The sequence below is a fragment of the Herpailurus yagouaroundi genome, unplaced genomic scaffold (genome assembly GCF_014898765.1).
Source record: "Herpailurus yagouaroundi ecotype Mexico unplaced genomic scaffold, PumYag 210, whole genome shotgun sequence".
NCBI classification, from domain to species: Eukaryota; Metazoa; Chordata; class Mammalia; order Carnivora; family Felidae; genus Herpailurus; species Herpailurus yagouaroundi.
Window position 1 is genome coordinate 21,888,455 of NW_024412441.1, and position 12,337 is coordinate 21,900,791.

General features: G+C 43.7%; 1 protein-coding gene across 8 annotated transcripts in view; it reads left to right on the plus strand.

The window, feature by feature from the left end:
- Positions 1–6,285: 6,285 nt before the first annotated feature.
- Positions 6,286–12,337, plus strand: part of IL1R1 (interleukin 1 receptor type 1) — an 80,239-nt gene continuing 74,187 nt past the window's right edge. For 4 of the 8 annotated variants that reach the window (XM_040454087.1, XM_040454083.1, XM_040454090.1 and 1 more), the window contains exons 1-2: positions 6,293–6,604; positions 6,750–6,847. The gene's annotated coding sequence lies outside the window, so the exon portion shown is untranslated. Of the gene's footprint in view, positions 6,605–6,749; positions 6,848–12,337 lie in introns of all 8 variants that reach the window. The other 4 variants (XM_040454084.1, XM_040454086.1, XM_040454092.1 and 1 more) reach the window with 3 other exon arrangements.

Consider the following 12,337-nt stretch of genomic DNA (forward strand, 5'->3'; position numbering starts at 1 on the left):
ATATTGTGGTTATATCTTTTTAAATAAGAAAACCATTTAAAAAGTTTGTACTACTCAAAACCTTTGAACCTTCCCACAGATTTAGCAATAGTATTAACTTTTGTCAAAGAACAACTGAAGACAGAATAGTTTCATCTAAAGTTTAATGGCACAGTCAGTCGGACACATTTATTGGGCTGGGACTCACTTAGAACTTGAAATATAATGGGTACAAACAATATATCATCTTACCTTATAAAAGACACTGAATTCCTTATTCACCTGAAGAACTGAAACCCACACCCAAAGTTTACAGAAATGTACAGCTAGTCACTGTGATAGGGAAAACAAGGAAAGGAGTTGAAGTTGGTAGATCTAAATTCTATTTGTGGATTTTCTCATACTAGCTCTAGTTTCCTATTTCAATTTGTGAATGATAAGAAAATGCGCCTGCCTAGCACAGTGATTTGCCATGAGGGTAAAACAAAACAAAACAAATGAACAACAACAACAACAAAAAAAACCCACAAACTGCATGAAAAATCAGAGGGCCAATAAGAGATGGTGGAAGGGATTCCTGTTAGATGTTCATGTCCATCCCAAATGGCCTTTGTTTGAATACTTCAGGGATCTGTCAAACATATCACCTTTGGATTTGGCCCATTTCATTGCTGGGAGCTCTATTGTTACAAAGGTCTCTCTTCAACCGGCCTCTAGAACTTTCTATTCCATTCTCCTAGCTCCATCTATGGAGTAGGATACCTGGTGGCTTCCAGGTGTGCAGATATCAATCCCCTTGGTTTATGGGTCAACAGGAGAGCCTGGCTCATCTTCTCTGGCCAGGAAAGCCCTTGTTATCATTTCCTCTGAGTGCCATGATGGGAAAATGTTTAGGAAACACTGTTCTGGAGATTGATGAGAATGACCACCCTCCCTTTTACTAGACGTCATTTTTCTACCAGGGGAGCTAAGCATGCAGTCTCTGATCACGCTTAGGATTCATCGAGGATGTCTTAGTCAATCAAGAACCCCTACATTTGTTTGGTTTTGTTTTCCACCAGTGCTTCTGCTTTCTCTTTGCCATATCCTATACTTACAAAATTAGGTTTGGGAAGAAAGAATAGGGTTTCACATTTGTCTCTGTTAAATTTTGTTTTATTAGTTGGGGTCTATGGCTCCCTCCTAATGGGATTTTTGGGATCCTGATTGCTTACTCAGTGAATTTGCAGTCTATTTAAACTCCCCCCATTGTGTAAGCATGCCAGCCTTGCCCTTAGGCTTCAGGAACTTGCCCTGGGCCTACCAGCTCCATCTCTAGCCTCTAACTTGGCTTTGTGGCCCTCTCCTCTCCTTCATTCATGGCCTCTGGAAATATTACCAGGATCCATCTCTACACTCTCTGGATCTTTTTGGCAATGCTCACTTGATAATTTTTTTGGTTTCAGATTCAAGTTTTGCATTCTAACCTTGAATTTGCTCTTGTGGGGGGAAATGTATTCCTTTCAGTACTCCTCCCCCCACACTCCTCCACTCTTGACTCATCACAACTGGAAGGTCACCCATGACCATGTATATCCCCATCCTGGCTGTCAGTTTCCTCCATACCTGGAGCAGGTATGGCACCTGAGGTTTTCTGGTGGAGACCACCCTTCAGATTGACGCATTCATCATGGAGTATGGGTGTTTATGAAGATTTCCAGGTCTACTAATTGTATTATTCATTTTGCTCACAAGAAGGAAGTTTGTAAATGCTTTCGTGAACTCTTGATTCATTGAGTCTGAAGTATTCTGTGTAATCTTCCCACCTATAATGCCATCAAACATTGAATGAGCTTCACCAGACTTGGCTTGTCCTTAGTCAATTCATGTTTTCCCTTAGTGATCATGGTTTCATTAAGTGCTAAAAGGCTAGCTCTGTAATAATTATCTAAAGTCTTTCCTGCTCACTAATCTGTACTTGCAAAATCCCTCCAACCCTGTGAAGGATGAAAGAGCTCTCTGGAGGTATGAAGTATTAAGAGGTTTGGTAGGGAAGCTGGAAGACCCCGTGTGGCTTAGTGGTCTGGAAGGGTCATGGAGACAATCCGATTTGTTTATTTGTCATTGCCTGGGACAGGAGTGAAATCAGTAGGCAAATATCGAGCCAGATTCTCCCAGGGCTTAACCACAAAGGTTACAAGGAGGCCATTTGGCATAGTGTGTTAATTTTCCAGTTTAAAGGAACAAAGGTTAAACTAACAGAATGTGTCACTAGAAGGTACTTCAGAGATCATGTAGGCCAGTGCTCCTCAAACCTAAATGTGCACACAAGTCACCTGGGCAATTTTATTCAAATATAGATTCTGATTCAGTAGTTCTGGGGTAGGGCCTGAGATTCTGTATTTCTGACATGCTCTCTGGTGATGCTCTCGGCCTATGGCCACGCTTTATATAACAAGGATTTAGACTATCCTGCATTTTTTTTTTTTCATATGTAGAAACTGAGGTCCAGAGCGGTGAAGTGATTTCCCCAAAGCCATACTCAGGTCTCCTGGGGTTTCCGGTCAGTGTTTGTTTAATTGCAAAATTGCTGGACCTAGTAAAACAGAGGTTTACTCTTTCTTAAGGACTCATAGCATAGGGCGGGCAGCCAAGGTTCGATTCTAGGTATGTCCATGCTTGCACACAGGCACACACACTTGCACACACACACGTGGTCATGGACACATATATTGTATGTGCTTCTTCATATTCTCCTTTCTCATCAGTTGTGATATGTAGGAAACACACGAATCACAAACACATTAAAGATATTGTTAAATGCAAGTCAATTCTGAATGTGTAAACTTTTCCATAAAAATATTCTGGGAAAATACATGAGTTGTTTCTGACCGCTTATGCGTAAATACAGAATGTTCTGGGGTTCTACAAAGACCATGTTACTGATAAAACTGTGTCATAATGATGTTTTCTATAGTTTGAATAGTAAAAGCTCTGGGCTTGACTCAGTAGGTTCTGTGCTCCAGCATTTATAAAGAACCCTAGAGTTTGGAGATTTTCCATTAACTTCTGGTATTGCATTTTTGTTGCCAGCTATGACTATTTGTTTCTCCTGAACTCTGTGGAGGGACTAAGCAACTGAGAAATCCCACGCAGAAGTGTGTGTATGTGTGTGTGTGTTCACACATGTTAACTAAACACTCTAGATTCCTGACATTTTTTTCTCCTTGTTGAGAAGCAGGAAAGGGGAAGGGAGAGAAAATTCTCTGGAATGGAAAAGAGGACCAGAAAAATCCTTGAAATGAAATCTCTTTCCTCCACTAGAGGCTTAGATAAGATGATAAGCTAAACAAAGAGGGAAAAATTGAGGTCACAAACTTTTGTTTTGGGAGGCAAATACTAATGGTGGGCTAAGCCCATTGTTGCATCTGCATCTTGCCTATCTACTGGAGGGTAAGCTTCTTGAGGCCAAGGCTGGGTCTTCCAGGCCTTTTTTTTTTTTTTTTTTTTTTTTCTTCTTCCAAAATGCTTAGAAGAGGGTCTTGCACCCAGTAGAAGGACAGAAGCATCTCTGGAATGAAATATTGTTCATCCTCCAGCATCAATCGCTCCTGGCTAGCAGCCCTGGAAGCTGCTGGTATGCTTCAAAGAGCATAAGAGCCAAGTCTGAGAGCTTATGAGTTGGTGTTCATCTGAAGTTGCAAGCCACTGCTGACTGTCGTCTCCTCTCTCCTTATCGGCCTCTTCTTACCACTCAGAATCTCTCTGATGATGTTTTCCTTTTCTTTATGGGAGGAAAGAGTGGGAGGAGAAGGAAGAAATGGAGGAAACGAAAGAGGGGGAAGAAGGAGGCCAAGGAGAAGGAAGGAGAGGAGGGGAGGGGAGGAGGGGAGGAGATGAGCAACAGGGAGGAACTGGAGAAAGAAAGATGGCAAGCTGCTTGTGCAGAGGAACTGGGGTCAGACTCTTTCCCCTGAGATGCCCCTCCTTCTGGTTCCCCAGCCACCACTCATCTCTGCTCTGGGAGTCTGCATTAGTCAGTATAGTTTGAAAACCCGATTCAACTGACCTGGCAATGCCAAAAAGTAGATGTCTCTCATCACTGAACATTCCAGAGATAATATGGGTTGAATGAGTTTCTAGCACTTTCTCTGTAGTTCTCTGGAAACCCCTCCATTGTGTGTGGGCTTCATTCTCAAGCTTGTTTCTCTCTTTGTCTTAAGAAAGGTTCACATAGCAGCCCTAAGTGGGGGCTTCTTACCATTGTCAGGTAGAAGCCCTAAGACTTGCTCTGACTGGACCACCCCTAAGTGCTTGCTATGGCCAGGAAGATGCTGTGTGGCACTTGGCTTTGCCCTGTTATGCCCATCCTGCAATCTCTTTGGAAGGAATAGTAGAATGACCCTGGTTGGCTCAGACCAGTGGGGCCAACCCTAGAGTTAGGGATGGAGTTAGCCCCTCAAGGCTCATGGCTACTCCTCGTTGGAGAAAGGGTAGAAAGTTCATTCAGACCTTTGAGGAACTTTTCAGCTGTTTCACTGGGATTATGTCTTAAGTAGTCTGTTGATTTACCAGGTGGCCTAGACCTGAACACTCACATTATAGATAGGTTAGAAATGTCAGCGAAACTATTGCAGGAGCCTTAAACCTCAAGACCATTCTGCCTATTCTTAATGTTGTTGAAATTCCTGTCCATGGCTAAAGCAAAACATTTGGTATCTCATTTAAATTTCATTAATATACCAATTAATTGTGGTTATTTGGTAATTACCTAGAATGGGAAGGCATTCTGGGACACCTTCTGGAAAGGATACCAATAGTGTGAGGAAATTGCATTGTCCCTGAGTACATATATCCCCCCACCCCCACCCCCAAATAGCACTGATTCCAGGTAAGACTTGAAGAACAATGCCAGATGGCCTCAATCTGGGCTCCACCCTGCCTGGGGATCTCGGGGAAGGGATTTGCTTTTTCTACACCTTAGTCTCCTCATCTGTAACACGGGTCTAAAAATGTTAAATTTCCTAGAAAAGTGCCAGAAACCTAATGAGTGGCTACTCTTGCTGTCTGTCGTTAGTCATGGAGGCAAGACACAGGTTCGGAGCAAGAAGAATCACCCCAGGATGCAGTGGCGGGGGGATATGCTTGAGTGAATGGTGGTAAAGATCAGAAGTCTGGGGGTGGGGCAAAGAGGGGGGTTGGAAACGTGCATGTGGGTGTCGTCACATTCGCAAAGATAAGAGATGGTGGTAGGGTGGTGGCTGCCCAGCATGGGCGAGCCAAGGTTTGAACAGTGTCTTCTCGAGTCAGTGGGTGGCCATCCAGATGGGCACGAGGGGTTCTTGTGAAGGGCAGTAGGAATGAGGCAGAAAGACGTGTTGAGGCCAGCTGATGGCCAGAAGGAGAGGTTTGGCTATGCCGCAGATTTTATTTTTCGAGTTTATTTGTTTGTTTGTTTATCTTGAGGGGGGAGGGGCAGAGAGAGAGGGAGAGAGAGACTCCCAAGCAGGCCCGGTGCTGGCAGCACAGAGCCCAACACAGGGCTGGAACTCATGAAACTGTGAGATCATGACTGGAGCCAAAACCGAGAGTCAGACGCTCAACCAGCTGAGCCACCCAGGCGCCCCTTTGCTGCAGATACGTGAGCAGCACTGTGAAAAGCTGGACCCTATGTCACGTTGAGAACATGAATGCCGGGTGTAGAAGGGGGTCAAAGGAGAGAGGGAGGAAAGAGGCAACCGGACAGACAGCACCATCTCTCCTGGATAGACCCGACCGCTTCTGGAGGAAGGCAGAGATTCTGGCTACACACAGCCCTCATCTCCCCTCACCCTCCCTGCCTGCCACTGTCCCAGCATCCAGACACCCTGTGCCGGAGGGTGATCAGTGGGCCTCCCACCTCTAGGACGCTGAAGAGAGAGGCTGGCGGTGTTCCCAGGGCATGTGGCAGAGGCACAAAGAGACGCTGGGGCTGAAAGATAAAGAGAACTGAATGAAAGGTCCTTCAGGCTCACGTTTGTGGATATTGTTCTAAGAAGGATTGGGAGGACAGCCACCAAGGGAGAGGGTAGGACACCCCAGTCCCCGTCTTGACTCGGGGGATGACGGGACCTGTGGTAGGCCGTACATGCGGGCAAAGCTTGTCTAGGTCTAACGCAAAGTCACATGAGGACAGAGACACAGGCTTGTGAAGTGTTCGAGGTGAATGTGAAATAAAGTGTGTGGGTATTTCGTAAGGGTTTGGCACGTTTTCAGAATGATTCTGGCAGTCTGCCCAGCTCTGAGTTTCCTGTTCGTAGCTCCCCAAATGTGTCACTGCCGAGGATTAAAGCCCCTGTAGGCTCTGACACACACATCACTCAGAGTATTTGTCCTTTCTTTTAGGCTCAGTACCACTGGGTCGGCCGACAAGATGTGAGGTACCCTCTGGTGCTGCACGAACCAGATCCAAAGCTCTTCGGAGAGAGAAAAGGGGAATTAACAAGTCTATCCAGGGCTGACATCAAAATGCACTTTTGTTTTTAATAACCAACTGCGACTCAGCTGACTTATTTGGGGGAAGAAGCCCCGTGGGCTTACCCTTGGAGTCACCACCTCCTGTAAGGCCAGCCATCCCCAAATGTCCCTACGATGAAGAAAGGACATGGTAAGATGATTAATTGCACTTCTGGTTTTTGTTCCCGTATTTTTTCCTCTTTTTCTTTTTGCTTACTTATACATTGAGAAAGTATTTAGGAGGAACAAATGGAATTTGATAAAACTGATAATGTTATGCTGTTTGTTGAAAACAGGATTTTTAAGGATTTCTTGGAGTTATGTGGCTCTGTTGTAGCCATATTTGACCTAGAGATGTGTCTGTGAGTCATATGAAGAGGTCACCTATGATAAGGTATGTTTTACTCTCTGGAAGATTAACGATGAGTGATATGGGAAATATATGCTACTTATAAACCATAAATAGTTGCATGACTTTGGGTAAATTGTGAGGTTTAAGGGACGGGTATTATAAATGAGAAGCTTTAAAAAACATTGTTGCTGATGTTAGAATTAAGACTTATTTTATCACTTTCCTTTAAGTTTTGTCAGTTTTAGAGGGGCACAACCTGGGCCAACGTTTGACTGAAGGCCTTGCATTACTATTAACAGACATCCATTGGTTGCATTTAATGTTATAATGTATTGTATTAGCAACACTTGCAGGAGTTTCCTCCAGTAAGGGCTTAAAATGTAATCTTAAAAGCACAACCATTTTTTTCTGGAGGACTTACGAATGTTACACCCACAGCTGTAAGGAAGACCTTACACTCTCAGAGGAGATTAGAAACATCCCCCGGTATTTCTTTATTGGACGCCCTTGACTTCCATAATCCTAGCAGTAGCATTGTTGTGGGAAAGGATAAGAAAATGGGATAGAATCTGGAAGATTAAAGAGAAATGAGAACACCAGAAGGAGTGCAAAATGAGGTTTACCGTTCAATTCAATTCAATTCAATTCAATTCAATTCAATTCACGACTCTTTGCTCTTAAGCAAACTGCTAGTAGGTACTGTGGTGAGGAAGGATGTTTTCAGAAGGTGCAGCTGATGACCAGCTGGTTTGTGAATCAGGCGACCCACTCACGGGTGGCTGGAGACCACCAAATGTGCTGGAGGCCAAGGAAGGATCTGTGCTTGCTGGAAACGTGTGAATCTGCTGGGGACAGGAGGGAGATAATGCTGCCTAGGAAGAGCAGGGAGTGCTTCTTGAGGTGATTTAAACCTTCCTGATCCTGGTGATGAACTTCAAGAGATACTTAGGGCCTTTCTCAAGGCCACATGCAGGGGTTAGTCTTCTATCCCTCAACCCCTTCTGGGCACATGCCTGCTTGCTTACTTAGGAGAAAACCTTGCCAGGCATGGTTGAGGAATGGCTGGGATTCACTTCTAAAATGTGCCCTTGCAAAATTGGCAAATCGACACGCATCGCCCATGCTCACTGTCAGATACAGAATAAAGGACATAGATCAAGAAAAAAGATGAAAGATAAAACCCGTCACTGTGTGAATAATGCTGTTAACATTTTGGTGCATATGTTTTTTCCCCGACTGCATTTGCATTTAAAAGAAAAACATCCTTGTACTGTACCTGCTGGTTTATTACCTGCTTTTCCCTTTTGGGAATATATTGTGATCATCTCGCCATGCTAATGAATTTCTTTCTACAAAAGTTGTTTGATCACATTACATACAGAATTTAGAAATCATGTTGGTAGGTATTGGATTGTTTTCTTTTTTATTATTAACCTTACAAGACTGAGGTACTCACTAACCTTTCTATCTCTTCCTGATTGTTTCCTGGGACTGTCTTCCCCAGAGGGAACACCATGGGGTCAAAGGGCATGAGCATTTTTGAAGCTCTTGGTCCCTGCTACGAAATTAATCTAGGAAGGTGCCATTCATGTATACGCCCTCCAGTTCTGTACAGATACCATTTCCCCCACACTTCACTAACACTGGGGTTTGCCTTTTTTTTTTTTTTTTCATTTTTTTTTCAACGTTTATTTATTTTTGGAACAGAGGGAGACAGAGCATGAACGGGGGAGGGGCAGAGAGAGAGGGAGACACAGAATCGGAAACAGGCTCCAGGCTCTGAGCCATCAGCCCAGAGCCCGACGTGGGGCTCGAACTCCCGGACCGCGAGATCGTGACCTGGCTGAAGTCGGACGCTTAACCGACTGTGCCACCCAGGCGCCCCGCCTTTTTTTTTTTTTTTTTTTTTTTTAAATGCGCTTGCTAATCTAATAACTGGCAAAGGCTATTTTGTGGTCTTGATTTGCTTTAAGAAAACCCTTTGTAAGTCCTTTTGGTTTCCTATTCTGCCCCTTTGGGTTCAGTCTCTTCTTGTCTTTCTGGTTATCAAAGCAATCATTTCTTACAGTAACTTATGCCAACCTAATTTCTGGGGACTTTGACCTCATTTGATGTCGCTCAGAAGGTAGACTGAGATGTGGGGAATCAGAAGCTTTTGCTCTGAATTGCCACCATTTGAACAACCCAGGGCAAAACTCAGTCTTTGTGATTTTATTTCCTTTTTGTCTATAAATTAAAAAAAATTTTTTTAATCTTTATTTATTTTTGAGAGGGAGAAAGAGACAGAGTGCAAGCAGGGGAGGGACAGAGAGAGAAGGAGACACAGAATCCAAAGCAGACTCCAGGCTCTGAGCTGTCAGCACAGAGCCCAATGTGGGGGCTTGAACACGTGAAACGCGAGTTCATGGCCTAAGCTGAAATCAGATGCTCAACCGATTGAGTCACCCAGCAGCCTCTCCGTTTTGTCTATAAAGTTCAAAAGTAAGGACTGACTTTTCGTCCCACCATGTGATTGTATTGGGAACATGGAGAGATGAGACAGAGGAAAGTTTTTGAATAGAAAAAAAGGAAGAAATACAAAATGATACTATTATGATGGCTGTTTTGTTTATTTATATTCTTGCCTTATAAAGTATGTTGTTTTTGGAGAGCAGCATGCTGAAATTTTGGCAATGTGTTCTAATTCTAGACTTGGAAAGTGTGTGTGTTGAGAGTGTGCACACGTGCATGTGTCTGTGTGTATGTGTGTGTGTGTTGCAACATATTTCTTGGCTCTTGGATTCAGTCCTAGCATTTGATATGTTCTAGCAGCATATGGACATACTTTAGATTGAAGATGGTTTCTATTTTGTTGCTTACTTATCTCACTTGAATGTAGGACAATGCACCATCCTTCTTATATTGCATTGTCATTGTCCACTTGCTTTGCTCAGTTCCCCCTTCTCAAAGTTGGGTCTTGTTTTACGTGCGTTTCTCTCCCTAGCACCTGGTCTGGGGGTCTGATACCTCGCGGTATTAGGCTCCACAAATGTTTCTTGAACGAGTCAACAGAAGGTAGCCAGGAACATTTTTACCCAACTCTGCCGGGAAAGGAATCACAGAAGAGTTTGGAAATGGTTTAATTTCATTTGGGTTGGTTTCCATTGTTATTGAGTAAACCTTTAAAGCTCTTAATGGATATTAAGCAAATGAATACAAGCCAAGGGTAGAACCAGGAAAACGGAGATCATAGATTTGTTAAGAGTAAGTCTCACAAATGGGCTTGGTGTGAATATAAGAAGCTTTACAGGGGGTACAGAGTTTCACTCTGATCCTCAGCTCGGTGCTAGGCTATCAACATCAGAATCAAACTGATGCTTAGCAATGCTTTGAACTTGGTGCCGAATAAATAATAATGAGGGTTAATACTTCATAAAGCACTTAACTATACGTGAGATCTAGTCCTAAGTGCTTTGTATATAAGGTAGTCACTGTTATGATCTTATTCTGCAGATTAAGAAGCTGAAGGACAGAGAAGTGATTTGCTCAAAGTCAGTGCACAGCTGGGATTCATGATGCAGTCTTACTTAGAGCCCACAGGTTGGTGAGGGTAGGATTGACTGAACCCTAGAGACGATGAATGGCACGTAGGTTTGGGACCGCTGACCCACCGATGATGTTTGTGCTGTCCAGTTGGCTACATAGCCACCGTTTACTGAGTTCCCACTAAGGAACACACACTGATCTGCATTCTTACATCATTATATCTCATCTTTTTCATAACATTGCAAAATTGGCATCATTATACATGCCCAGGGACCAAACCAACTCAGACTCTGAGAAGTTCGGCAAGTGGCCCAAAGGTGATGAGATGAGCTAGTGATGGGAGATCCCCATCAATCTATATCAAGTCCATTGAACTTCCTAGCCCCCATGCTACAGTGGTCTGGACAGTTGAGTGCTGATGTGATGGATTCCTTGTCCAAAAGTGCCATGAGTCCCGTGCTACATTTGAAGGTGTCGGGCCTGGAAACTCAGCCAGTTCATCCCCTCACTTGGGGATTGTGGGGAGGTGGGGTGCTCTGCCCTGTTCTCTCTGATTCTATGTGGGCCATTGTGAAATGGTACCTGGAGTTGATTTTCAGGCTGACATTCCCTGGCAGGATCATCCAGTTTATCATCTCGGCCTAGACACGTTGAGTGTTTAATGCGTGGGGACACTTTCCCTAAACGTTCTATCCATTGGGCCCCTAGTTCTGCACCAGGAATGTCCAAGAAATGTCTCCAAGGAAGCTAGAATGAAGTAAGGCAAGTACTAGCTTGGGAGAGGAGGCCCAGCTTTGTTTTCTCCTGGCAACTGACCTATCTTCTCTTCGTTTAGTTGTTCCAGTTATAAGATGGGGATAAGAATATAATTTAAAGTAGTATTTTATACAATTTTCTGTTGAACTTTTCAGTAAGATTTTGGAATTAGATTTTTTTTTCAACAAATAACATATAGTTTGTGTACTTTTGAATAGATAACACACAATTTAAAAGGGGTATCTAGTGAAGTCTTTCCTCTCTTTCCTTTTCTCGGACACCTCTTTCCCTCACTCTCACCAACAAGTAGCTAAACGAGGGTTAATAGTTTTTTTCCACCTTTTCCACACTGTATTAGTCAGGGTTCTTTAGAGAAACAGGGCCAGCAGGAGACACGTATATCAATCTCCTACTGGTTTTATATATAAAATTGGGCATGTAATTGGGATCCTGAGAGAGCGAGAGCAAGAGAGATTATAAAGTATTGGCTCACATGGTTATGGAGGCTGAGAAGTACTACTATCTGCCGTCGACAAGCTGTAGACCCAGGAAAGCAGGTGGCATAGTTTTAAGGCCTAAGAGCTGTAGAGCCAAAGGTGTAGATTCTAGCCCAGGTCTGAAGGCCTGCGAACAAAAAGCACGGAGGGCAAGAGAAAACAGATGTCTGAGCTCAAGTAGAGCTGATTCAACTTTTCTCTGCCTCGTTGTTCTGTTGCGACCCCCAAGGAATTGGACGATGCTCATGCATACTGGGGAGAGCCATCTGCTTTATGAATTCAAACACTAATCTCTTCCACAAGCACCTTCCCAGACACACCCAGACACAGTCTTTAACCAGCTATCTGGGTGTCCTGTGGCTCAGTCAAACTGACACATAAAATTAACCATCACACACACTGATGGTGTACCCTCCTCTGCACCCTATTACATATCTGCATCTAGTGAGGTGCATTTTTAACCTTTCAGTGGACTTTTAAGTTGCTTGCAGTCTTTTGCTATTACAACCAGTGTTGCAATGAATAAGAGCCTCACCTGTGTCATTTTGCAGAGGGGCAAACAAGCGTATTTATTGGCTAAATTCCTAGAAGTGGAATTACAGGTCAAAGACTATGTGCATTTGTGATTTTGTATGTATTTCAAAATTGCCCATCCACGTACCACGTACCACCTACTTATGCCAATGAACACTTCCTCTGGAATACTGGAGAGAATGTTTCCCCATGCACTTGTCAACACAGTATGCCAGTCAAC